We start from the raw sequence: 26618 nt of genomic DNA, 5'->3' as shown, positions 1-26618 counted from the left end.
GGTAAGCTGTATTGTAGGGTTTATTTTTCCTTTTAAAGTTGAAGTAAAGCACTCAACAAAGCCAAAAATGCATAGAATCCCTTTGGTCAGAACACATTTGGTTGGAGGAAAACACAGTTTGCCATTTAGAATTGCAATAACCTAATTTATTTTTTAATAAAAAAAATAGGACTCTTTTCCATGGATTGTGACTTTTAATTTCAAAATCAATTATGGGGGGTTTTTTATCTATCGACTATAAGATGTTCTATCTTAGCACCAAGATATTGTAATGAAACACTAAGATTTAAAAATCTTTATATCACTGAATTTGTAATTTCCTTTTGCCCATGATTGCAGGGACTTTAGTTTTTTTCAAAGCATATCTACTATAGCAGAAAGTCTGTCTAGGTGTTTGATGATAATTAGCAAGAAAATTAGCCTGCTAGAAATGTTATTCATCGAAACCATTGAGTCCTAGGAAGATTGCAAACCTCTGTTGGAAAGTTTCTCAGAGGCAGGCTACTTGGTTGCATCAGGTTTAAATCACATGAAGCATTGATTAAAGTATTTCTCAATTAACTATTGCCAACTTAAAAGGTAAACTAGACCTTTCATGTCCCATTTTAAGGGAACATCTAGGTCCAGATCCTCAACTCTGTCAGGGCTGTTTTTCTACTCCACAGCAGCCTAGAGGCTGCCAGCTAAGCTAATGGTTGCTACTCTACCATACCAAATATAAAGAGTAAAGAAAAGTACTCAAAATATGAGCCTGTTTGGGCCAAGCTTTAGTACATAACACCTCAATTCCTACTTGAGTAAATGAGCATCTGAAGTTTCTAAAATACAGATAACACTTCTGTTATCAATATACACATCACAGTAGTGTTTGGGGGTCTTTTATTCATAACTTTTTTGAAGTGCTGCAGACATACCCCTGGGGCTGTATGTGACTCTTTGGTCTAAGCTTTTGCCCTTAATACACTTTTCCCCTGTTTTGTTATCCCCTCCCCTTCTCTCCATTCTACCACCTGTTCTTCATCCTCTTTTCTCACTTGCCCATGTTCCATGTAGAACTTTTGCTTTTAACTCTGTCATAGCATCAGGAGCCTTTTGTTTTCTTATTCCTTTGTGATGAACAGTTTATCTTTGAATAGAAAGTCAATCTGGTTTTTGTTAATTTTCAAGCAGACTATGGCTGCTTTTTGCAGTATTTATTTTAGTAAATAATGGACCTGCAGGACACAAAGCTGACTTTTACACCAAAGTAAATCTTAGGATGTTAAAGAGAACAATCACCGTCTGTCTGATTGATCCTGAGTCTTAAGGGATGGACTACATCTGCTGTAAGTTAGAATTATTCTCCTGCTTGGAGAAAAGCCAAAGGACTGGGAAATTAAAAAAAAAAAAAGAAAGAACGAAAGAAATTCATAACTCATAACCAAGCACCATTCTGATAAAAATGCTTTGGACATAATGAAATTATTCAAACACAATGCAAGATACACATGGATTCTTTACACCCCACTTATTTCAGGTATTTTTCCAATTTCCAGGTAAACATGGAAAAAAGAAATATGTTAGTAGTGGGAAATGTTTTTTCTTTCCCCACTTCTGTGGGTGACCATTAGAAGTATTTCTTCCCTATCAAGTTACTCTAATCCATGTTACATTTCACCTCCCATTAGCTTGACTGCAGCATCAGGGCCTGAATTCATGTAGTATAACATGCAATGAACTTCTTTTGCTCTATAGGGAACTACAATAATATGTGCTAAACTGTTGCTAAAAGCATTTAAATTTGAGCATCTGTAGGACTTTCTTCCTTATGATTAGCATGCCTTGACGTGTTTTTTTTTATTACACATTTGAGAAAGAGTAAACTAGTCTTTTCTTTAGTAAAAAGGGTAATGAAAAAAGCTAAATTGCTTAGGACGTGAAGCTAAGCATCCAGCATTTCAGAAGTCTGCCTGTCTCTGACAAACTCAGTAGAAATCAATTATATTTCAGAATTTGACCCAATATTGGTAGGCAAAACCAAGGAAATAAAGCCAAAAGGCAGATTCATCAAAGGGACTTTCATATACAAATCATAATCTTTATCAGTTATAAAGGAAAAAAACTGTGACAACAGGAATAGGCATGAATGGATAATGCTTGGTAGCAGAGCTGGTGACTTTTTTCCTAGTTCCTCAAAAGATGCAACAGTGTAAATACTAGTGAAGTGAGCAGGGGGAACATTTGTTTCTCTGACCTCTATGTTAGATGCACCATAGAAAAACCATTACTACACTCTAACCAAAGGTATCAGGAAAGATGAAAACAATTGAAATCACAAACTCTTTAAATCAATTGCAAAACATACCTCAAGAATAAAGTTCTCTAAAGCAGTAAGACTTCAGCAGAAACTAAAGAACTGATTAAAAAGATCCTCTCCTCACACTGGAAAAAGCCTTTCATCCAACAAGGACCTGTTCCTGCTCACCTTGAGCTTTATAAGCTTTTTGCACCTGCTAGGCACTAATTGATTTCATTGAGAGCAGGTGATCTAAATTAGCAAATTTAGCTCCAATTCATGACTAAATATGGAAATACCTAACAGAGGAAGTGACTGTTTTATTTTTGCTGTAATCTCCCCCTACCCTGGGGCACAGTAGATGGAAAAGGGAGCTTCAGCTTTTGTTTTTTGGGGTTTTTTTTTTTGTAATACGAGAGTCATACAGGAGGATAAGAGCATTGTGCTTTCCCCTTACAGTCTGCCTTTTGCTCGAAGGGGCCTTGCTCCAGAGCTTGCATGCAGTGAATGTACAATACAGCAGCTCCATATTCCTGACTCACCACCTCCAAAGTGAATGTAGGTGGCATTTGGATAGATCCATGTGATTGTGTGAGCCAGGTGAATGCTGAACAGCTGCTTTTTGTGCATTATTCCCAAACTCTGCCCACAGAACCCAGTGGGACAATGTGGATCACAGCATTCCTCTATGGCTGTACAGAGATGTAGCACCCATTGATTCCTCCTGCATCTTCTTATGATCTTCATACTCATCACTCTTCAAATTACATGATATGATGGGATCTGCTGTAATCTGCTTCCTCTTTTATGTCTGTGTTTCTACTCTAAAAACAATATTTGAGAGCCTCTCTTTGCCTTCTTAATAACATAATAAAGAAAACTTAAGTGTGAAATGTTTTTAAGAACAGTAAGAAGACTATTTTATTTCATAGAATCATAACATCTATTATTTTACCAATTGCTTCTTCTAATCTCATAGATTTGGCTATAGGTGCACTTGTTTAACCTCTACACCAGAAACATCTATGTTTTTACCCTAGCTGCCTTCATTGTGTAATAAAAATATGTGATCACTCAAAATTCGCTGTGTATCTAAATGGCCTTATAAATGCTGGTTTTAGGAAGGAGTTTCCCATGATATTCTTGTGCAGTTGTCTTCAAGTCCATGGGATACCAGAACCTCTCTGCCTCACCTTCCATCTTCCTGCTCTCAAAAGGATTGCCACGTGCTGGGCAATTGAGAAGGTATCGGTAAGTAATTATGAATGCCCTTTTGTGCCAGCATTTTCCTGGTTTGTTTGTGGGGGGTTTTTTTGGTTTTGTTTGTTTGTTTGTTTTGGTTTTTTTTAATTTAAAGAATATTACAGACACACTGTCAACAAATGACACTGTTCATCTCGTATTTTTGGAATAAACAGCAAATGTGACTTAAGGCTTTCTGATAAATTCTATAAAATGGATTTCTTGAGCAGAATGATGTGTTATCTATGGGTATTTCCCCATGAAAGTAGAGACTAAAATTCTGATTAGACATGGATATTATCTTTTCCAATATTTCTATCAGTGCACTGATTTGGCAGATATTTAGACCCAAAGGTCAGGGCTGTTCATAGGTCCCATTGATTTGAAAGTTGAATGTCTGCCCAAGATTAAACACAAAGACCAGTGCTTTCCTAAATCAATTTATTTAAGTCTGTATGTAAGTGCTCTGTTGAATCAGAGCCTAAAGTCAGCAACATATCAGGAAAGATAATGAATTTGGGCCAAATATGTGTATTAACAGCCAAAACATACAACGAGACAAGGAACATAATTATTACTTGGATTTGAACTAAGATCCCTAAATGTATAAGTTAGCCAGATCTTTAACTTTCATTTCTTTTGAAGCTCTTAGCTTAAATCTAAATGGTGAGACAGGTTACATTTACCTGTACATGCTGGGGTGGCCCTTCCTTGTCTTCTGCTCTGCATCTGGATCTGCTTCCCGGAGAAGTCACAATATTAGCAGGAACGACAGTGCCTGCTTGAGTTTATCTTGCTAGGATGGTACAGAAGATACACCTAAACTCCAGAGCTGGGAAGGGCTCTGGACCCCACAAGCTCAAGGTTGAAATCTTTTGTTTTCTGCAGTGTCTTCAAACAGAAGTTTATTTTGAGTTTCTGTATAAAGCAAGTAGAAAGTCATCCTAACAAACACAGAAGATTATGAATCTGGCAGAGCACAATGTAGATTAAAATGGTTTTAATCATTACCCCCTGTTTTAATTACTACTTGACACATTATCTCTATTGTCCTTCTACAAGTCTGTCTTTTGAATGAAATATTAAAGGCGAGTTACAGCTGAAAATATATGCAGTCTAGAAAGAAAATGGCTTTGAACTATTTGAAATGATTTATTGTCCACATTTCTTTATGAATATTTATTTGCCATAGTGAAAGCAATTCAATAAAGAGAAAACATGAGGACCAGTTAACTGAACATTTGCATACTCTAACAGTTAAAAAAAGGGAAAGAAAAATAGTATGCTGCATTAGAATGGTGTTAATGTTTGGTTTCCCTGTTTCCTGTTTCATTAATATGCAAGATTCAGATCCTGATGAGGAGATATATAAATAGCCTACAAATAAGTGTCCCCAGCCTTTATATATTCCCATTCAGAAGGAAATAAACATGTTTGTAGAGGGATTTTCCAAGGCCAGGGTGGAGTCTATCATTTTGTCTCCATACTGCTTCAGGTAGCTGGCTGTAAATCTTGCTTTTTGCAACAATTGTACATAATCAAAGTCCTCACCTTGTCAGGACCAGAGGTCATTCATTCCCTGGCACTCCTCAGAGGAGCAGCAGGCATACCTGGCTATCAAAAGGAGACACAAGCACACTGATTATTTTAGTGTTTATGCATGGCTATGTGCACCAAAACCAAGACCACACACACAGCAGTGATGCTTCTTCCCTTCAATCCTCAGTGGAGGAACAGAGTTTTTCATTGTATGCGCTCTCATTTCTCCCTGCTTGAATTAATTTCATCGACCAAAAAGCACTATGTGTTAGACTTGGAATGAACTTTGTTCCTTAGAGCTTCTTAGTGATATTCTGATACCCAGTCACAGATGGGGCCTTGACAGATTTTGTACTGATTTTCGTGATTCCTTTTCTCTTCTTTTTTTTTTTTTTTTGAAGCAGGATTGTTGCTGCTTGAGAATTCACATGCAAATGGAGACGTTCACTGGCACTGTTTCACAAGGCAGCTTGGTTGGTTGGTTTTTAGAGCTGATAAACTGAATAGTATCTCAAAGAGTACTTGGAAAAGGATGATCTTAATATATAACAGTTCTTGAGAAGGATGGTTACAGTAGTAAAACAGACTTTGGACAAATACATAATTCTCTATGCATCAATATTCTTCTGGGCAAGAATGATAATAATAGTATTTATTTATAGTAATAATTAGCATTATTATCTACCTGAAAGCTAGCTATGAGGCTAAATCATTAATATTTTCAAATTATTTCACAGTCCTTAACTAGAATTTGCCCTGAGAGTACTAAATATAATCATTTTCTCTGTATGCCAATTTCATTTTTCTTTGGGAAAAACACACTTAATGTGTTGTTCTCTTTATATTTTTCTACATAAAACATTTTAAAATTCTAGCCGTTAAGCTTTTCTAGAAGTTAATAACAGAAAAATTTGACATTATTGCATTTATTGCTTATTTCTTCCTCTTTTGTCATAGTATTTTATCCCCACATAGATATCATGATATCGTTATCGTCTGGGAGCTTGTTACTGCTTGTACAAATACAGAAGTGGAGACCTACACTTGCTGTTTATTTCCTTGCCTGAATTTGGAGTTGACAATGTAAGCACACATTGGTTCTCTGGAGTCAGAGATCTCTTGATGTACCACTTTAAACATATTGTGTGTACCAGAGAGTTTCTTTAAGTTGCACACTGTTAGATGCCACCCCATAGTACATGCCTGGATATATTTGTAGGTATCTCAGATGTTATTTTTTTTTTCTTCTGCAGTTTACCAGGTTCTGCATTTATTGGCAAATGTGTATCAGTTACTCACAACTGAAGATAACAACTAAAGGAAATGGATCTGGGTGTCTGTTGGATAGCTAGACTCCAATGGCTGAAATCTACATCTACCAACATAAAAGCCACAGGATATGACACTGGTGTCTTGTGGTTCCAATCAGCCTCCTGGTATTATAGCAGTACTTTTATTTAACTGTGTTTCTACTGAGTTCAGCGTGCTCAGCCACGCTGGCTGTTTTACATAGCATCTGCACTGTATATTGTGGTAATTGAAAACTCAATACAGCCTGGAGGCACTAGCACAACAGGACAGGAGTGGGCTGGGGCATAACTCAGAAGAATAAGGCAGGCAGGCAGCAGCAAGCAGGGACGAGCCAGCCCCAACACGTCTCCAGCAGCAGTCGAGCTGGGTCAGGCATCCGGCAGCTGGAGGTCCCGTGGCGTATGGCAGCTCTGAGAGCAGCAAACACGCAGTGCAGTGCATGGGAGGAGTGGATGTCCCTCCATCTGCCATCGTGGGGCTGTCATCTGGAAGCACAGACAGTAGGCAGAGTCCAAGGCTCACCTGGAAAATTACATGGACAGATCAAAACCAGATTCATGGCCACGCACGTCACTGACAGCTCCCATCCTGCACATGCCCAGCCCTTCCCAGGGTGGTTCCCGTTCCTAAAATGTCATCTAGGCATTAACAGAGAATAGGTCAGATATTTTTTATAGTGTTTCAGAAGTGTAACATATATCAACAAATGTCACTTGCTATTTGAATGCTCATAATTAGAATCAAGACAAATTACGTAAATTAAATGACTGGAGTAAACCACAGCATTTCTTCCTATTAGCCTATGTAGAAAGAAAAAAATGCCTTGAGTGTAAAAAGGAGAAAAGAAATAATGAAAAAACAACTTGTGGCATGAAGAAGATAAATATTTCTTGCCTGTCCTCTTGGCTCTATCTATGAAGATTTTGTCCAACAACCTCAGCCAAAACTATTTAGTGAGTGATTTGTGTGTCTGGCTGATGGAAGGTCCAGTTGTCTCAGGGGCAGCCTTGCAGGGTTTCCAGGAAGCAGACAAGTAGGTCTCAGCAGTGGGAGTCACGAGCTTTTCATGTCAGTAGCACACCTCAGTTGATGGGATGGTTTGAAGGAGTTAGATGTGGCCCTACCTTGTAGCAGCACCCCCAGAAAGTTCCTGATGTTAGATTGTCTCCACAGACTGAAGATCTACAGCTTTCCATGAGTCATTTGGCGAGGAAGGAAGGTGGACTAGTCCAGGAAACTTAGGCTGTAGGGCTGTAAAATTGAGAGAGGTTGAAACATTCCACCCTTTGGGGTTCTCCCTTGAAAGTATATTTGTATGAGATATTAAACCACCCAGTATGTCTTTACAAACACATTTAAAAGCACCCTGAGGAGCAGATCACACCAGTTCCTGCCCTCCCTGGTGTTCTGGCTTTGCTCTCCACTCTGCTCCAATTTGCCAGCCACAGCAGTTCAAGCTCCCGGCCTCCTGCTCCAAGCTGGGGAAATGCCGTGTCGAGCTCTGCAGGACACCCCACACCATGTCACAGGGCTTCACCACCATGGGCTCTGTGCCACCTCTTATCCCCAAGCTCTGCCCTCCAAATGCCAGTGGCCTCTGAGGCACAGGTACAGTGGGTAGGAGCGGGAATCTGGGTATGTGTTCATGTTTTCATCTCCAAACTTTCTGCTTGAAGTGAAACCATTTAGGGCTCTATTCAGTCTCTGCATTAGGGGTGTGATTGTGTATATTTTCTGCTCAAGGCACAGTGTTAATTAATCATTATTTCTAAAGTTCTTTTAAATTCTCAGACAGTGGCATCCATTATTTTCCTCTGACTCTTCTCTTACCTTTTTCTTCTTCTATTTAGTATAAGGAGTCATCAGTGGTGAACTGATTATAAGAAACTAATATACATCATCAGTTCAGTAGTAGGACACACTTCTTAAATCATCTAAGAGAAATACTTTTAATTAAGCAAATGTCCTACTCAATTCACTGTGGACAATCCCATCATAATGGATATTATTTCTGCATGCTAAATCTTAATCTTCATCAATACTGAATGCACAATGCAAAACCATTATAAAAAAAAAGTAGGCTTACTGTAATATTGCCATTTTGAAGCTGCCAGCTTTTATATTCATTAATATGATGACAACAGACACCTGGCTAACGAATTTTACTACAGATCAGAATTTTTATCAGATATGTATATGAGATCAAATCTATGCTAGCCTATTATTTGCAGTTTTTATTAAAAAGTTAAATTGGGATTATTATAAACTCTCTTCAGGTTCCTTAATAAAAGAAAATGAAAGTTAAAATCTAATGAGATTTCCTGGAAGCATTTTAAAAGGCTGCAACAGCAGTAAAGTCAGCAGGCACCACACAGTGAATGGAAGTATTTACCGACCAGAAGATGAATGCCTCTTCACCCAGAGTCTGACGGGTTTACTTTATATGGATTTTGAGAGACAGAGAGAGAAGGAGAAAGCAAGAAAAACTCCAAGTCAATGCTCTCCTAATCTAAGACATCATATTGCTTCCTGATCAAAGCTTTCAAATTCTGGTGTAAACTGACTTCTTGCTCTTGTGACCAAAATCTCCTCTCTTTTCCCCCCTCCCTCCATCTGTTCAGGCTTGGGTTGGGAAGTCCCTACTGCAAAGGAAGAAAGCCTGATCCCTATTGCTTCAGCTGTGGAGTTGAAATCCATTAATATTTCTCTGGCAGGTACCCTGACCCTGGTGCCCTTGAACATGCTCAAAAAAACATAGGGTATTCCTGAGCCTTTGTCCCTGAGAGGATTAACAGGGTTGCCCTGGAGCCAGCCTGAAGGTGCTTTAATAGGTAATAGGGGTGGGCTTCACAGCCAACTTCAAGTTTTGCCTCGGGCTGCCCCTGCTCAACAACACAGATGCAGCCATTGGAATTAGGGGATAAAGCATGGCTCTGTGTGCGAGTTAGAGCGTGAATCCTCAGAATCTGGTGGAGGGTATCTCCAAACATATCCTTCCCCCACCAGGACAGGCATCGAAATCGAGGGTACAGGGACTGGAGACCTGTGATGCTTCTGCCACTGACTACTTCTCTGACCTAGAGAGTTGGTTATGTAAGCTGCCTCTCCCTCTCTCTATTTTTCTTTCCTCTCTGGCCTCTCTTATGGCTTATAAATTGTCTGAAGGAGAGACTGCAGCACTCTCGGTGGTTTTGCTGTGCTTAGCACAAGTAGGTCCTGTGGCTATATCATGGTAAAAGTAAATAAATAGATAATAGTGGTAACAACAGTTATCTTTTTGTGTATGAACAATAGGTTCCTAATGGAGAAGCCTCTTCTCTAATTTTTTTTATCTGCAAGTAAAGGTCTCTCTTTCCTCACTCAGCTGGAGAAGATACTGCTTTTGTAAATCAGATAAAACTTATGTAAAGTGGAACACATCTTTGATTATGCTGAATACTATCCTGTCTGTAATTTACCCTTGCTGCTGCAAAGGACACAACATGGTTAAGCTAAGAAATGATAGACCGAACATTATGTGTCAGGATGGTAAAAGATTTTTCCTATCTAAATAGGAAACAATCATCAAAAAACAGTGCAAATACACAAGAAAATGTTTGAACATATTATAAACAAGCCACCTCGCTGTTGCCTTATATTGATTTTGCTTTCCTTGCTTAGATTCCTGCAGGTACTTCTCCCGTAGCCTACAATATTTATTTTTAAAAAACTACAAACTGTCATGATTTTTTAATGATGTGAATATCCTTCCTCTATAAGTTTATATATACTGTTACCTGCTCAGTCTGTCACCTCTTCTGTGTATCCCTGGGTGAGTCCAGTTCCTCCCAGTGACATTTCTCAAATTGTAGATCTGTGCAGTGCATTTTCCTGGAGCTGTTAAAAGCATTGCTACTTTACTTAATGACAGTGTTTAGCAGTAGCAGCTATCACTCACTATTTGGTATACACCAGGTTCTCTGCACAGGGGCAGAGGGGTCATTATCCCAATTTTACAGACCAGAGAAACTAGGTGTTGCATTTGGCAGCAATTAGCCCAGAACATGCTGCAGAATGGGAAAAGGACAAAACACAACTTCAGCTCACATTTTATTCTTTAGTGTGTTGCTGCTTTTGTTTCCTCCAATATTCCCAGTTGTGCTGTGCCCTCCCAACAGCATTTCAGAGAATGATCACAGTAGAGCCAAGTGCTTTTGCAATAACACATTCACATACTGCAGCAAACAATGCAAGTAACTTTCCTAATTTTTGACTTTGCCATGTATGGTGTTTAGTAACTTCTACCATGTCTCTGATGATTTCTGGGTCTGCTGCCAATAACATGATACATTCCTAGCCAAATTAGCATGTGATATTTTGTGCTCATACTCCAGTGGTAAGGTCTGTTTGTTGTCGCCGTATAGATGTATTTTTGACAGGAAGAGCAATTCTATAAGCCCAGGATGAAAAGCCCATCAATTGAATTGGTACCACATTACCATGGCAACAATATAATGCTAATGAAATTGTGACTGTTGAACCTGTTTTATGGAACTCTACAAAATGGGCTTCATAAAAGGAGAAATCTTGTTGATTAGTAAATGTTTCAAAGCATGATGAAAACCTGAGAACCACATGTGCTGTGACATACTAACCACGTTATCATCGTCATTTAAGATAATACATTGCTCTTTGTATGAGCAATAATGTTCTCAAAAAATAAAATTATATGAGAAAATCTGTGTTTCTCCAGGTTTTAACACGCACCGCAGAAAGACTTGCTCACTTCTCTGCCCTGGTTCACTGGATCAGTTGGCATAGGTGTGTATTGAGTCATGCAGTTTTTGTTGCTTATTTAATCTCTCTCAGAATCTATAAAATTTACTGCTACTGCAGCTGTGATAAACACCTTTCTGTAAGAAAAATGTGGCTTAGTTTATATAAAGTTATTCCACAAAAACATATCCTTTTATATTGAACCCTACACGGAGAAGGTGTGATAGTAGGAATGCACTCTTCACTTCCCACCTCCCTTCTTCTTGGCCCATTTGGCAGCTTCCTGCCATATAGACTCCCAGCACAGAGGAGAGAGCCACCCCCCAGAGGGACAGCTCTCATGCCTCAGCACAGCAGTTCTTGCTGGAGGCAGGGTTTGATATTATGCCTGCTTTTAAACAAAAAAATGCTGAGCACTGGAATTTCCCGGTCGGTCATGTCTCTGGACAGGCTTCTGGAGAGCTGCCTCACCTCTAAGTGTCTGGGGCTTCGGCATCGAGGTTTCTACAGCAGGATTTAATTTTTAGATAGATAATAGGTAATATTCCTCTTTGTTTTCAAACTTTGGAAATAACAGTGTGTCTCACCCTATGGAGTCCATCTCCTAATTTGCCAGGTAAATCAGAACAGAAAAGCAGGTGTGCCAGCAAGCATTGAGCTCAGTGAGGCAAGGGGGCTATGAACATGCATTTACTGTGTTCTGTTGTCTAGGTATTTAGTAGAGACAACTGGGGGGAACACTGCTCATTTTAGTGAAGTCCTGATCTACATGGCACAGAAGTCAGCAGAAATCTTCACGACATTAGATTTAATGGGCTTTAAATCAGGGCTTTAAAGGGCTGTTCCTGAAAGCTCCATGTTTGATCCTATTTGGAAAAGGAAGCCCTGTCTAGCATTTCATTATTTCCATGGTTTTTGGGAAAGCAACACACTGAATTTCTGAGTTGATAGAAATATAATGTAATGTAATTTCACTTAATATATATTTTGCATTGGCTGACAGTTTTATTAAGCAGAAGCAATAATCATCATTATTCAGTGTAATAACCATCTCATTAGAAATGGTCTAATTTTCCCTAATTTTAATTTACCTCTCAGACTAAGCTGTTCTAAAATTACTGAGGTACCTACAGTTCAGTTTCATAAGACTTCAGCAGAAACATAAGTCTTCAGAAAGCAACTACTGACTTACTGCTGCTAAAATAGTGGTATGCCAGACCTGAGAGAAAAGGCAGTACAGAAAATTCAGATTAGGGAATTGCTATATCACTTTTTATTTCCTTACTGTCTTGGAAGTAGCACTTCCATTTTGCACAATGATAAATTGTATGGTTGCCTTCGAGCCCTGCATGCACTACCCTTTAATAAAGGACCTGGCTAGGGATCACACCAGAGACTCCTGGTAAGGGGGAGCTGACAAGCAGAAATATTTCTTGGAGAGACAGAGAAGGAGATGAAGACACTGATCAAGTTTCATTACCATCCAATGAAAATAGGATGTAAACTGTGACATCCTGGCAGATTATATATGTCAGGCAAGCAGATGTGAGCAGAAAAATGTAGATGCTAAACCTTACCTAATAGGCTTACTCTGTGGATTATTCTCAATGAGCAAGGCTATATTAAGTGTTGCCCTGTATGTAGCTATAGTTAATATACAGGATATAAGGAACATGCATTCATAAGTGAATCTGGGGACATTCCCAGCTGTGCTGAAGTTAATGCTCTTTGATATACCTTGGAGCATCCTAAAAGCACTTTGAGTGTCATATACTTCTACAGATATCATAAACAGCATTATGGCATTTATATAGCTTTAGTTCCAAAATTTCAAAGGGCACTCTGTTTTCTCTAAAAATGTGCTCAAAAAATTCTACACTTAAACAGCACTTGTGCATGCAAACTGCTATAGCAGCTCAGCTCCTTGATTTGGTTGTGCCAGTTCCAAAAACACGTTTGATCAAAAGCATTTTGTTGCAATCATAGAGGTAAGTAACCTCATATGAACAAGGAAGCACTTTTCAGGTTATATTATAAAATAGACAAATTGTCTAAAGGGTTTGTTTATCATCAGATGTTATTCTGTGTATTTCCGAGTCATAAAAAATAACTTTTTTGGTTTGCTGGGGGTTTTTTAATGTTCCCCTAAAACAACACAGAAAAGGCAGTCTCTCCCATGGAAGTGCTCTACTTATAAAATCTCTTCTCTTTGAAATGCTGAGCCTTTTCCAGCTGTAGTATTCTTTGCTCAGCTATAAGAACACAAAGTACAGCAGTGAAAAGCATTACTCTATTATTCCAAGATAATTTGATCATCTGTAAATGTATTTTCCTGCCTGTGGTTCCAGACATTATGCTCTCATTTGAAGTAATGATTTGCAGTTATTTATACAATTCAAGTTAGCCCACACTGGTTTCACCCTGAACATTTACCTGCATGGTACAAACATGGCTTATTTGTAGTTGTACAAGCTAGATTAGATGGGTGATTTTTGCAAGCCACACTCAATCAGCAGTGCAATGGGTGCCTACTGTAGACAGCCAGCTCCTGCAGGAAGTGGTGCAGTGACTCACAGGCGGCTGTCTCCTGCCCACATCAGTGTTATCACAACCATACATCAGCATGAGTCTGCTGGAGATGTTGAATTTTAAGTTCTGATATAAAACCATAGCTCTGATCTGATGTGGTCAGTAAATACAGCAGGCCACTTTCCAGAAGTACTTACCCTGCTTTTCTTTTTTGGCCTCTGTGTGGGATGTGAAAACTCACCTTAAATTCCTCTTGCATTTCTGGAGTTTATCATACCATTCCCCCCAAAGCTGTAAACAAAGTGGTCCAGTGCTAACTGAATAGTTGTTTCACCTCTGATGCACCCACATTTCAGGGTTATACCATTTTTTTGTAGAATTTGTAATGTTAGTGAGTGTGGACACAAGGCTTTGGTTTTGCATGGGCTCAGAGTTCACCTCCCTTACTCTCACTTGGGAGCCTGTGTTGAGAATGGATTTACATGAGACAATAGTAATTTACTCCTGGCTCCTAACTGGTCAGCAATGGATGGAGCACTCTGTGGTGCTGCCAAAAAGAAAGTCTCATTTCAATCCCTGGTGAGCCTCCTCTGGGAGCCCGGGGTGAATTCAGAGGAGCCATGCACTGGTAACATCCATTGAGCTGCTTGCTCTTGTGGGCGTGAAAATGCTCAGCAACACAAAAGACATAAAATATGATTTTCACTGTCTTTTTCCACTATCATACATTCCTGAGTATCACCCTGATTCATATTCGATACTGGGGAAAATATTAATGTCAAGGGAGTGAATTGCAGAAGGGTACAGTCCTGACTTGGGGTGGTCAGCAGCCAGGCCAGGAACTTCCACCTCTGCCTTCCTGCTTCTCTTATCTTCAGTTGGAGTGGCTCCCAGAGTGTGTCTGAAAGTGTGTGTGAAAGTTACAGTTCAAATAAAACAAGGGGGGACAGTAAACAGTCAGAAATTATTGTGTTTCTCCTCTCATTTGTTCATGGTATCTTGGATTCTGTTGTGACAATTCAGCAAGTTTCTTTAAAATAAAATTTTTAAAACCCCAAACAAATATTTGGAATACTACTTCTGTTTTGCCAAAAATCTTTAAAGTCTTTTATTTTGAGAGAAAAATTAATATAAACTTGTCTTTCCAGGACACAGTATCATTTAAGAACAGCAGCACTTTTTAAAGTGCAAGAATCCCAGTTTACCATCCTGATGTTGGTTTATGATAACATTTATGACATTAATATAATGGATTATGACCTTTCTTGGCTTGTCTGACTGACAGTTATTCATATATAACACAGTACTTATCACCTTGGTCCTTCCATAATAATAATCCCTTCAATTTTCTGAGCTATGTCATCAAAACATGGACTCATAAGTGTTGATCTCATCTGTGGGAAAGTAGCACTAGGAGCTCCTTTTGAGCTTTATGTCACCTAAAATCTAGAGCGAAATTGAAGACCAGTTGCAGAAAAATACCCTGTCTCTAACTTTATCACACAGTCTGCATAATGGCCCTTATGATTTTAAATGATTTACTGAGTCCTGTCAAAATGCTGTGCCTTTCTGTGGTGGAAGGTATTGAAGTTCAGAAATGCCATTATTCTGTACAAGTGGAGCGATCTTGAGGAAATACACAAGAGATGGTGTGCTACAATTACTTACCTTGACCTTCCTTTTTTTTTTTTTTTGCTCTTTAATCTCCTCAGGATAGACAGAATAAAATATATTTTCTTCAATATTTAGGGTGAAACTTTGCTGTGCCATTTGTACTTGCTTTCCTCGTGCCCATTTTTACTAAACAGGGTGTCAAGGTATTTCTTTTTTAGATTAGCAGTTTCACATGAATCGTTTGTAAAAGGTGGACGAGGAAAGTGAAAATTTTGTATGTTTCCAAGGACTGATCACTTAGCAAATTCTAATGATGTTTGGGTGGATAAGGGGTCGCTCAGAAGTCCTAGATTAGACACCAAGGTCTGTCACAGTCCTGGTCTGTAACTGTGTTCCTCCCCTGTTTGCACTGAGCCTTCCAGTCTGCTCAGCGGGCACCAAGGCGTTCCCTACCAACCTCTGAGCATGGGAGTCAGGCTGGGGCTGGTGCTGTGGCAAGCAAAAGATGTTCATGCTGCAGGATCGGGTCTGCTACAACAAGCTGATGGTTCAACTCTATCCAAACAAACCTGGGAATTGCGTGAAACACCCCACACCAGCAAAGCAGGAGTGGAAGCAGGAGCTTCCCGTGCATGGAGATGACACCTGCATCTCCCTGAACATGGCAGGCTGTGAGTACAGCCACAACAGCATGCGGTCTTTACATAGTACCAGATGTTCTCATGCATGTAAGGATCCTTCAAACAATGAATGTTAAAAAGAAACATTATGTCTTTAAGCCAGCTGAACAATTCCGTATGCCATTTAGCCACACAGAGACAGGACATTCCCATTCACAATGGGGCTCTGCTTCCACGGACACACAGGCCTGCCTCTCCTGGGAATGCTGAGGCTCTCCAGCCCTCACTGTTTCCCTGGGGCTGTGCACCACTATCATTCTGGCACAAACATCCCATCTACAGGAATGTCAAGTTCAAGTGAGGACAAGCCTATAGCACAGCAAGGCAGCCCTGGCACACACCTGTGACTATACCGATACCTCTGTCTTCTCCCCAGTATTTTGTCAAGAATGTGGCGTGCTAACTTTTTTTGTTTCTAATTATTTTTTTTAAAATAAACCAGCACTGTGACAGGGTAGCTGCATGCAAGGTAGGAGTAATGCTGTTCTGTGGGCAGAACAGAGGTGCTCTGGTGCTCAGCTGTCACCTTCTGAAGCTGCCTTCAACATTCTGAGTGAAAACGGTTCATCAGCGACAGATCCTGGGCTGGCCTTTCAGGCTGGGTGCTGATGAGCAGCCATTTCTATCCCTGGGCCTGGTGATTAGTTTTATTCAGCTGAGAGACAAGTACTTGGGCATTTGTCACTGTTTCTTTGAAAAATGTGTGCATGTTTTCTTGGGCTATCAAATGGGACGTATGGGAGCTGGATTCCGTCTTTCATTAGATCTTGGAAATTGTGTCCTCCTGAGACAATTAATTATCATGATGTTCTTGGCTGCTAATGTTTGATTTCAGATTTCAGTGGCAACAGACTTGGCAACACAGATTTTGTGAGGATGGTCTAATGGTTGATGTTATTACCCATGGCCTCTACACAGTTTTCTTCAACCCCTCAGCTTTTGCAGAGTTCCCTTAGGCACGCAGACAAGTCCTGTGGTTTCTGTCCATGTCTTAGATCTCTCTTTGAAAATTAAATATAATAGCATTTTCCTGTTTCACAGGACAGGTGCAGTACAGATTGTACCTCAGCAGAGGCCAGGCAGCACTGCTGCAATCCTCTGCCACCCCAGCTCCATGATGGAGAAGTTGTTCTGCAAAGCTTTTCTTAGATCCTTCCACAGTTTAAGGCAAAATCATTTACAGTAGAAGTTTGTCAAATGAACATATTTCTATTTGTTTACTTTCATTTTGCCCACTGCAGATACCTGCAGGCTGTACACACCTTTATCTTTGGAAAGGACATCTGTGGAAAAAGGCTACGTGAGCTATTTGATGTAGGCTCATGTGTGAGGTATAGCCCCTCAGCTGGTGTCTTCCACATGTGACCATTTCCAAACTAGACCCTTCCAAAATCGATGTGATATACAGCAAAACCACACACTTCTAACCTATGAATACAATCCAGAGATATAATCTAGACTGTTTGCTTTGCTTTTATTACCTCAATTATATTCATAATCTTATATAAGAATTCATGGCTAGAAAACAGTGTTAGTTACAACTCCAAAAAAATGTTACGCCTCTCTCAGAGGGAGACCCAAGCAAAATACAAAATATCTGTTGAGTACAGTTATACAGTAGATAACACATCCTCTGTGAGGAAGAACACATGCTTTCCTTCAGTATCCTTTACACAATAACAAAGGGCTGAATTTTCCAGGGGAATGGAGAGGACAAACCTATTTCAGAACACCGAAAGGCTAGTGACATTTTATAGATGCATTTGGTAGCACTGTTGCAAATAAGCAGTTGTGTGTGTAGGAGCTCACTTAAGTGGTCATTTGTGATTTGAACTCACAAAAGGCATATCACAAACCTGTTTGAAACAGATGTGCTCCTACCCTCCATCTAAAATAAAATTAGTCGATGGTCTTAATTTAGGTAACCTTTGCAGTCACTAATCATGCTCACATATACAATCACACACTTTTTAAGCATGGATGAAAGGAATTAGATAGAAGAAAAGAATGAAGATAAAAAGAATATACCACTACAATGTTTGATATTCCTTCCAGATAGCTCATTCACATTTAAATGGAATGACAAAAGGCAAAACATTAAATGCAGTATTGCCTATTTTCACTTGATACAGCTAGGAGTCTAATTCAAACACTCTGGGATTGAACCTTGTTTTCATACCTGCCGGACAAACTTTTGTTAATTAAAACAAAAATACAAGCAGGAGAGCTGAATAATTGAAGGTAAATTTATCCTATCTATCCGATTTACTCATGGCATGCTTTTCTATACTTTTTATACTTTTTATCCCATGTTATCTTAATGCAGTGCTTTCTCAGAATCCCTTATTTCTGCCATCAATTCAAGCACACTGATCCATTTCCACACACCCAGCATTCACCTCCAATGCTCTGACTTTCAAACCGTATCTTTTGCAGACCACCAGGTAGGAATTTGCAGAAGACTGGCTGAAAGACACTTATTGTGCAACTAATAAGGAAGGTTGAAATACCATTAACATTCTGACTTATGCTTTAAAATGTCATGAAATTCAGAATTACGGCTCTGCCTTGCATCCCCGGTTGCACAATCGCTCTGAAGTACTGCCGACGCTGCCGTGCGATCGCAGGCTGCCTGCAGCAGCTGAGCCACACAGGCACTTTGGACCACTACAGCTTTTTGTTCAGGCTCCTGATGGCTTTCCTGGGAGATGATCACCATTAAGGCTACAGAAGAAAGCACTAAGCTAAAAGTTTAAGCTCTGAATTTCTCTGATAGTTTTACTTCAGCCCCTCACATACCACTGTCTTTGAAGCCATAGGAACTCCCTCCCTGTTCAAATATTTAGTTTTGGCCTCAAAGTTACACTTGCCCTTAAATTATTATCAGCTCACAAGGGCAAAGTAAAATGCCTAAAAGTGAATATTTTATCAATCAGCTTCAAAAATTGAAGAGAAAACATATCTACCATTTCATACTGTTCCTTTAAATTACTCGTTTGAAAGGATTTGGTGAGAGGGTATCACATCTATATGATGGGACCGAGAATTTTCAGTTGATACATGGTTGGTGTGATGGAATCTTAAGATCTGCTGTATGGATGGGAGTATAAAGTTTGAAAATTAAGATCCAAAGAAGCTGCATGAGAAAAATCCTTATGATTAAAAATTGAAGAACATTGATCTACATTATTGACTGACAATTGTAAATCTTTCATTTTACAGGAGAGCTGCTTCCTAATTTGCACACAAAAGTCTTCAAAACCATTGGCTACTTTCTGTACAGGTTTTAAAAATATATTTAACTGGATATGGCATAAATATTGTTTGCATGTTGATTATGGGGCTAGACTAAGCAATACCAGCATAAGAAAAAAAAAGCCCATATATTCCCGTGGAATTGCTTACAGAGCCAACAGCCAGCCTGAAGGGAGCTGCTCTTATGACAAATGTCCATGCATGATGTAAACCTCCTTTTTGGTGATGGTGTAGTAATTTCCATTGCAAGAGGGTATTACATTTTTAATTGATTCCTAGCAGCAAAATCTGTAACATTCACTGATATGTGTCCATTTCACACGGTTATTGAATTTTGACATATCTTGTTAGATGTTATGATGAGACAGATTTTTTTTCTTTGCACAGATTGATGTCTATTGATATTACATTAGTTCATCAAGGTTACAAATCACACTGCATTGCACTACATTTCACATTTTCTGTATCATGACAAGAGGTTTATAATATTCACTCTGGGACATATAAAGTGCCTTCTACCCATCCCTTGGATAAATAATTTAAGAAATTGTTGGGAAATCATACCTAATTAGTAGGATCTGCACTCAATAAGTGCCCTTTGATTTAAATTGTATTTGTATTTTGATAGGTATTGATTTTAGGAGTAGGAGAGATGAATAATACATTTTGCATTTCTCCACTGTTCACAGCAATAATCTGACAGAAATAATGGAGGAACACTCCAGGAAGCAGCCTCTTTGGGGACCTGCATGCCTTTCCCTAGGAAGCCCATGGGACAGTTAAAGGCACTCCTCTGTGGAATGGCCTGATCCTCTTTTCTCCCATTGATTTGCTGCATAATCCTGGACAAATCTCTCAGCCTCTCAAAGCCTCTCCTTTTCCATCAGCAAAATGGAAACAGAATGGTTCCTCATCAGTTCACAGATGGCCACAAGACCTATGGAGAAAAGTAACAGATACATCCAAGTGGGTATTAGAGACATCCTAACTGGCACTGCCACATGGAGCACGGAGCCAGCAAGTGAGGCTTCCCGTGGGCACAGGAGAGTGTGGTTCCCCACAGCAGACCTGTGTACCTCTGAGAGCAGTGTGGCAGAGCTGGGCAGCATGCAGCACACACAGAACACACCCTGCCAGGCTCCTTCTGCACTCAGTTCTGCCAGCAGGAGTGTTCTGGCTGGTTTGGCAACTCACTTTCCTGGGTGAATTGATACAAGACTAATTTGGTTTTCTTTGGATGCTAATCCCTCAGATTGCGAAGAGGGAACAAGGTGAGGTTGTACCATGCAGATAACCTGGGTAACAGGCTGCTATCTTCCCGAGGCAGTGCAGCTCAGCATGCAGGCAGGCAGGCTGCTTGCACGAGTGGCCAGGGGTGAGGAATGCAGACAGACAAAAACACCTCTGAGACTGAAAACAAATCAGAATACATAGGTATTTACAAACACCGATTTCCACCACCCCAGCAACTGTAACAAATGTAGACTTTATGAGATAACCATAATTAGAGAAAAGCTTTATTTTTGGTTTGGTTTTTTTTCACCCAGTATGCCAGCTCTGATTTGAAAGGAACACCATAGGTTCGACTGTGCAACACAATAAACCGTGGCATCAAAGCAAGCATCAAAGTGGCCCCTCGGCTGCTGGCAAACAGTACAGTCATAAGAAAAGAGACAATGAAAATACAATAAGTAGAAATAGTGCTTTTTTCCCATAACATAAACACCATAGACATTCTTTTAATACAAAGAGAAGCAGGATCCAATGTGACAGCTTTATATTTGCCAAGTATCATGGGAGAACTGTAAAATACATCCTCCCCAAACCAAGCCAAAGGAGCAGAACGAGCCAAGATGTTCTCGTCAGAACAAAGACATCCCTTTTCTTAGGTTTCAGACAGTTAGCAGGATTAATTTTGCTTTTTATTTATTTTAATCATCATCTCTGTCTCCTGTTAGCTCCAGCAAGATGTGCCAAAATATCTATTAGTGCCTGTCTACACAGGTGCAGTCCACTGCACCAAAATCACTTTATGGTCTTCAAATAAGTGAAATTATATTTAAGACTTTTTTTGAATATATAACTTAAAAAAACATTCTCAAGTAGACAACTGAGAGCCAGGACTGTGCAACTCTGATGCAGAGGGATTGCTGTCACATGGAAGAGCAGACGGCTCGTATGTGTTTGAATCCTCAGCCTCTCACAGGGGGAGATTCAAATAATGTGTAGTGGGCTTCTTTGTGATGCTTTTCCTTCTCTCTTTTTTCAGTTAATATTTTACAATCTTTTGGAAGTATTACCTGTACATTAAGGCCTATATTCATATAATCATGAGTGACACGCAACTTTTGTGTCTTGCCCTCTACTTTCAGGCAGATTTAGAGAAATTGAGGCCTGACAACCCACAGCCGAGGTGCACAGGAGCAAACAGCTGAAAGCATAAGGATGGGGCTGCTTGAACATATTTTTTCCCTTTTCTCATTAAAGTTTCATCTGAAGAATTTTTGTGGGAGCGTTAGCCAGTAAAACAGCAACCGTCAGTTTTAAGTTCCCAAGCAGCAGTGGCACAGGGGAGAACAAGTGTCAGATACACACAATCTTTCTTCTTATGCCTGCTGTACCCTCCCAGGTGCAGTAATTCACCCTCTTCTGTATCTTTTCATAAGAGACAAGCTATATTAATTATCCTGAAGTATTTTTAAAGAAGATGAATATTGGAGAAGTTCTTACTTATTTCACAAGACATTCTACTTTCCATGTAAAATGTAATGATTTTCCATGTAAAATTAATGAATGTAATAAGTTTCATTTTAAGGCAGGTCCCTCCTGGGTAACCCCTCTAGTAAAGTCTGCTTCCAGGTGAAGCCAACATGAGAACCATATTTGCTTTTATGAATGCTGAAATGGCCCATGAATCTCAAATAGTATTGCACCCTCTGTTTTATAAATATTTTATGTGTTTTTCTTCAGTAAATACATATATTTTGCTTTTTGAATCTCAGGGCACCTTTTGCGCTGTGTGGCTCTTAGAATGTTAATAGAGAAGTAGCAACATGAAACCGAAAATAAATGCTTTTAACAAACAGGGAAAGTCTGTATTTCACCAAGGAAAGTGTGGTTTAAAATAAAACAGACTCCTGCAATGTCTAAATCCTGCATATTTTCTGCAGAGCATGCCCCAGCTATTGACATGCTGTTGGTTTTATATGTCCCAGGATGCATGAATTATTACTGTCATTTGACATTTTATATTCCTAGTTCCATAGCCTATAGCAACACTTACCAGCAGCTGTGGTAGACTATACCAGACCTCTGGCAATGCCTCTTATTGATCAAGCACTGCTCAGTGTTTGCCTGCTCAGTAATGCAAAGACATCCTAATTCTCTAAGACAGAAAACCCACAAGTTACTGCGTTTGGGATTTCTAGTCCTTCCAAGAGACTCAAGACACGAAACACAGATTACAGATACCTTCTCCCCCACTGGGAGGCACACTGAGTTATCTCACAAGCTGTAGGTACTACAAAAGAAAGCACATTGTGTGGTAATACTAGAGAGAAAAGCTGGCTGGATGCTAACTAATAGTGCTAATTTACAAACTGGTAATGAAAGGGACCTCACAAATGAGAGAAGTGTTCTGCTGAGAGTCAATGGACTTGCACTGCCAGGTTTATTAACTTCTTTAAAAAGGACCTATACAAAGTCATACAGCGACCCCAGTAGCAGAAAAACTCTGTCAAAGGTGTTGGTGCTTATGATTTGAACGAAAGTTGCCCAGCGTTTACTTAGGTGGAATTCCCCGAAGACAGCAAGAGCCTGAGTTCATGTAAATAATAAAATAGAAATTGCAGATCACAGGGCAGCAGAAGATACCATGACTGTCCATGAAAAGACCCAGTGCAGCAGCGACTGGTTACTGGGTCTAGCAAACGCATCTCCCAACACCCTCTTGAGTCAAAGGAAAGCTGACCTACCCTTGGCATGGGAAAAGTCCTGTCAGGCACTGCAGCTCACCACAGCAGTATATCAACCTCAGCCCCTGCCTCGAGGAGCTGGTTTATCACCTGCTCCCTTCTCCTAATCCACACTCTCCCCTCCCTTTGGTACCTCCTCTGATCTCTCCTCCTTCCAGGGAGCAGCCATGGCCCCAGCGTGGCTGTCCAGCACAGCCCTCTGCATTGAATGGGTCAGCAGGGAACAGAGGCTGTGTCCATGCACTGCCCAAGGAGCTCCTCAGTGAGTCACCCATGTGGGAGCATGATGGCCAAGCCCTGACAGTAATATGCTCCATGTCTGCATGCTCTTCCTGCCCCAGCAAGGGCCCTGTACAGGGGCAGCCAGGAGCCAGCTCTGACACACACCTGGGACCTCTGTGAAAGTTGTGATGAAGCCAAGGTAAGGGACATGCTCAGCTTGGCCAGCCTAAACCAGCAGAAAATCTGTGTAAGACCAGCTTGGCTTTTGCCAAGACTCACAGCTACCCTTCCTCAGGGTCTAGGGGGAGCATCCTGGCCCTGCACCCTGCACAGGTCACAGCTCACACTCAGGGCACCAGTGCCCACATATTCCCAGGGCTAGTTGCTCAGGGACTGAAACACTCTAGTAACAGCCCATCCACATTTGCCTGGATAAGGATCAGCTTTGATGTGGTTCTTGCGTGGTGAGCGTCCATCCCAGCCTGCAGCAATACCCTATCCCAGCTGGTACTGACTCCCCATGTGGGGAGAGGGCCTGAGGGTCTTCCCTGGATATGGAGACCCATTGGACCCAACTCTCAGGGTGATGCAGATCTTGAATCTGACCCCTGCAGCCCAACCCCATCAGATTGTGACTTTGCTCCTCTCTTTGGCTGCAGAGACAGTGGCTGCAGCACCCTCCTGGCATTCTCTGCTGGTCTTCAGCTGCTTTTTCTGCAGCTATTGCTTTTTGTTCCCCAGCTTTGAATGCAAGAGTAAGCCTGAAGCATGGCAACGGGGTTTTCTGCTTGCATTGCACCTTTCTGTTCACTCTCTCCCACTGTCTGATCCTTCTGCTTCCCTTTCCTGTCCCACCAGTGTTACTCCCACACAAGGAGCCCCCAGCATCTTTGTTTCCTGGTTGCATCTCTTGGAAAGCATCATTGGGTCATGAACCATTTCTCCAAACACTGACTGCATCTGCTGCCTTAGCACAATGATGGAGTTGCTTATACAGTCCAAACTTCCTACAGTGAAAAGCCCCATTTTTTCAACTTATCCAGTGATTTTTTATGATCACTTGAAATACAGCAGCACAGCTCTGTGCCTGTAACATCTTCAGAGCCACTTAACAGCACAGACAGAGAGCATGATTCCAGTTGAGCACAGAAGGTGACTTCTGGTGCTGGAGCACTTCATCACTGGGGTAAGATGGGCTGGTGAGGGAGGCAGCATTTGACTTGCAAAGCCTCTTTCTTTGACATCCTAAGAGGGCAGCATGGCTGCACGTGAGTTAAACTCTTGCCAGCAGACAAAAACGTTTTGCTTTGCCAAAATGTTACAATGGTGATTTTGTTCCTGTCTTTTGAAGAGATGAGATTTAATCGACAGATCCTGTCAGCTCCTCAGCCAGCTTGAAGAGAGCTGATTAATGACAAAGACCGTTGGCATTCACGAAGTCCCACCTCCTTGAATGCATAGTTCCTCTTTGGTTGACTTCTCCCAGGGAGAAACCATTTTTCTGCCTTACTCCTGGAAATGATGGAAGGCGCAAACTTCAGGCTAAATGCTGTTCTTCTCTGCTTCACAAGGCTCAGCCCGCTGGCCTCACATTCCTGTGGTCAAATCTGGCAGAGCAAACATCTGGAACATGCAAACAAACCCCCAAATTCAGACATCTGGTCATAACAAGGACAGGGAGGGTGTTTTCTGCTGCAGTTCATCATTGCTAGGGTGGGAAGAGTCACATTCCAAGCAGGGCAGTCGGAGAGACTGCTACAGGCACTGGTGGGACAGGGCATACTCAGAAATGGCACAGACTGCAGGGCCAAAAGCAGCCTTTGGTGCTTCATGACAGTGCAATGTGTACGCAGGTATTTAGGTTTAGAAATATATATACACACACACTTACACACATGCTCAGCTACACATCGTACGTATGTGTGGGTGCACGTACAGGCACACATGATGGTAGCCCTACATTTTCAGTGCATTTTCCAGGGCATCATATGCATCTGTGCAAAAAGATCACAACTCCTGCAGATAATTTATCAGCTGAAATAGGAATTTTACAGCCGTCCAAATCCTTACTTTTGAATCTTTCAGTGGGTTTTTTTTGCAATTTGGGAAGTCTAATTTTGACTTATTGACATCAGTGCACTTTACTCAGTGAGGACTATCTCCTACCATGGTTTCCTCTGAACCCTCATATGAGGAAACAGAATTATTCCATTTATGCAAACACCAGATGTAGTGGTTTTAACAAAATCAAATGCCTTTAAATAAAATACTTCATATAATTTGATTTATTTGTAGTCTTGCTTCTAAGATTAAAAATATCTACTGTCTTCCCATGATCAATAATCCAATTTTTAAGGGGCTGTTACTTTCATTATAAACATATAAAAGCAATCCAAGCTACTAAAATCCTGTATACAGACACATTGTAAAAGCCAAACTACTTTTTACCCAGCAGGCAAAAAAAGAGACATAAACAGGTCTGAATTGTTGCAGGCATAAATATTTTAGACAGACTAGAAAAACCTTTGGGAATTTGAGACCGTAATTAAGCCCCTTTGCAGACCATTCAGTAAACCACAGCCTGAAGGACCCTGTGGTGGGTCCCAGTTGAGTGAGACATTGAAAGGGTGTAAAAGGCAGCACACCCACTTCGCCCAGGGGCTGTTCGCCTGTTACTGTACACAGGTCACAAAGTCAAGAATGGCTTCATAAATGTGCCACAAGCATTCCATGCTCCTGTGTGCAACGTGGGGTGCTTCAGCTGACAGAAGAAAACAGAGAAGACGAGTTTCTCCTTTGTCTGCAGTCAGCTGATCTTTCTTCTTCTGTTTCCACCTCTTTCTGCCCACCTCCTTCATCCCTCATCCAAGCTCTGCAAGCTTCCTATTATTCCATATGATTTTAAATCAATTTGTGTTAAATTATTACTGTTCTAGATGCTCTTTCTCTCTTCCTGTTGCTCAGTAGGAAGTAGACTTAGTGGTGCCACCCTAACTAATGAAAGTTTATTTAAGAACAGCTCAAACCCATTAAAAATTAGCAGCTTGATCCCACAGATCTGTACTCAAGCCATCAACCTCCAGCCTGGATTGATCACTGTGGTGTCCAAGAAAGTGCTCTTGGCAGATCCCACATTGTCTCAGATGCATCTTTACATACATTAGTTGCATTAAATAAATCATTATCACTGCACCAAACTACCTTCTGGCCTCATTACATGTT

The 26618-nt window shown here is 40.6% G+C and overlaps 1 long non-coding RNA gene across 10 annotated transcripts in view; it reads right to left on the bottom strand.

Moving 5' to 3' along the window:
• Positions 1-3941: 3941 nt before the first annotated feature.
• LOC121665627 overlaps positions 3942-26618 on the bottom strand; it is a 44100-nt gene continuing 21423 nt past the window's right edge. For 4 of the 10 annotated variants that reach the window (XR_006016431.1, XR_006016428.1, XR_006016433.1 and 1 more), the window contains 2 exons: positions 7492-25019; positions 3942-6889 (listed from right to left, as the gene is read on the bottom strand). This is a non-coding gene — a long non-coding RNA (uncharacterized LOC121665627). The remainder of the gene's footprint in view (positions 6890-7491; positions 25020-26618) is intronic. The other 6 variants (XR_006016436.1, XR_006016434.1, XR_006016432.1 and 3 more) reach the window with 4 other exon arrangements.

Source organism: Corvus kubaryi, unplaced genomic scaffold, assembly GCF_017639235.1.
Source record: "Corvus kubaryi isolate FWS band 111438036 unplaced genomic scaffold, C.kubaryi_AGA036_p1.0 37334, whole genome shotgun sequence".
Lineage (NCBI taxonomy): Eukaryota > Metazoa > Chordata > Aves > Passeriformes > Corvidae > Corvus > Corvus kubaryi.
Note: the sequence above shows the minus strand (reverse complement) of the source record. Positions and strands in the feature narration are given on the sequence as shown.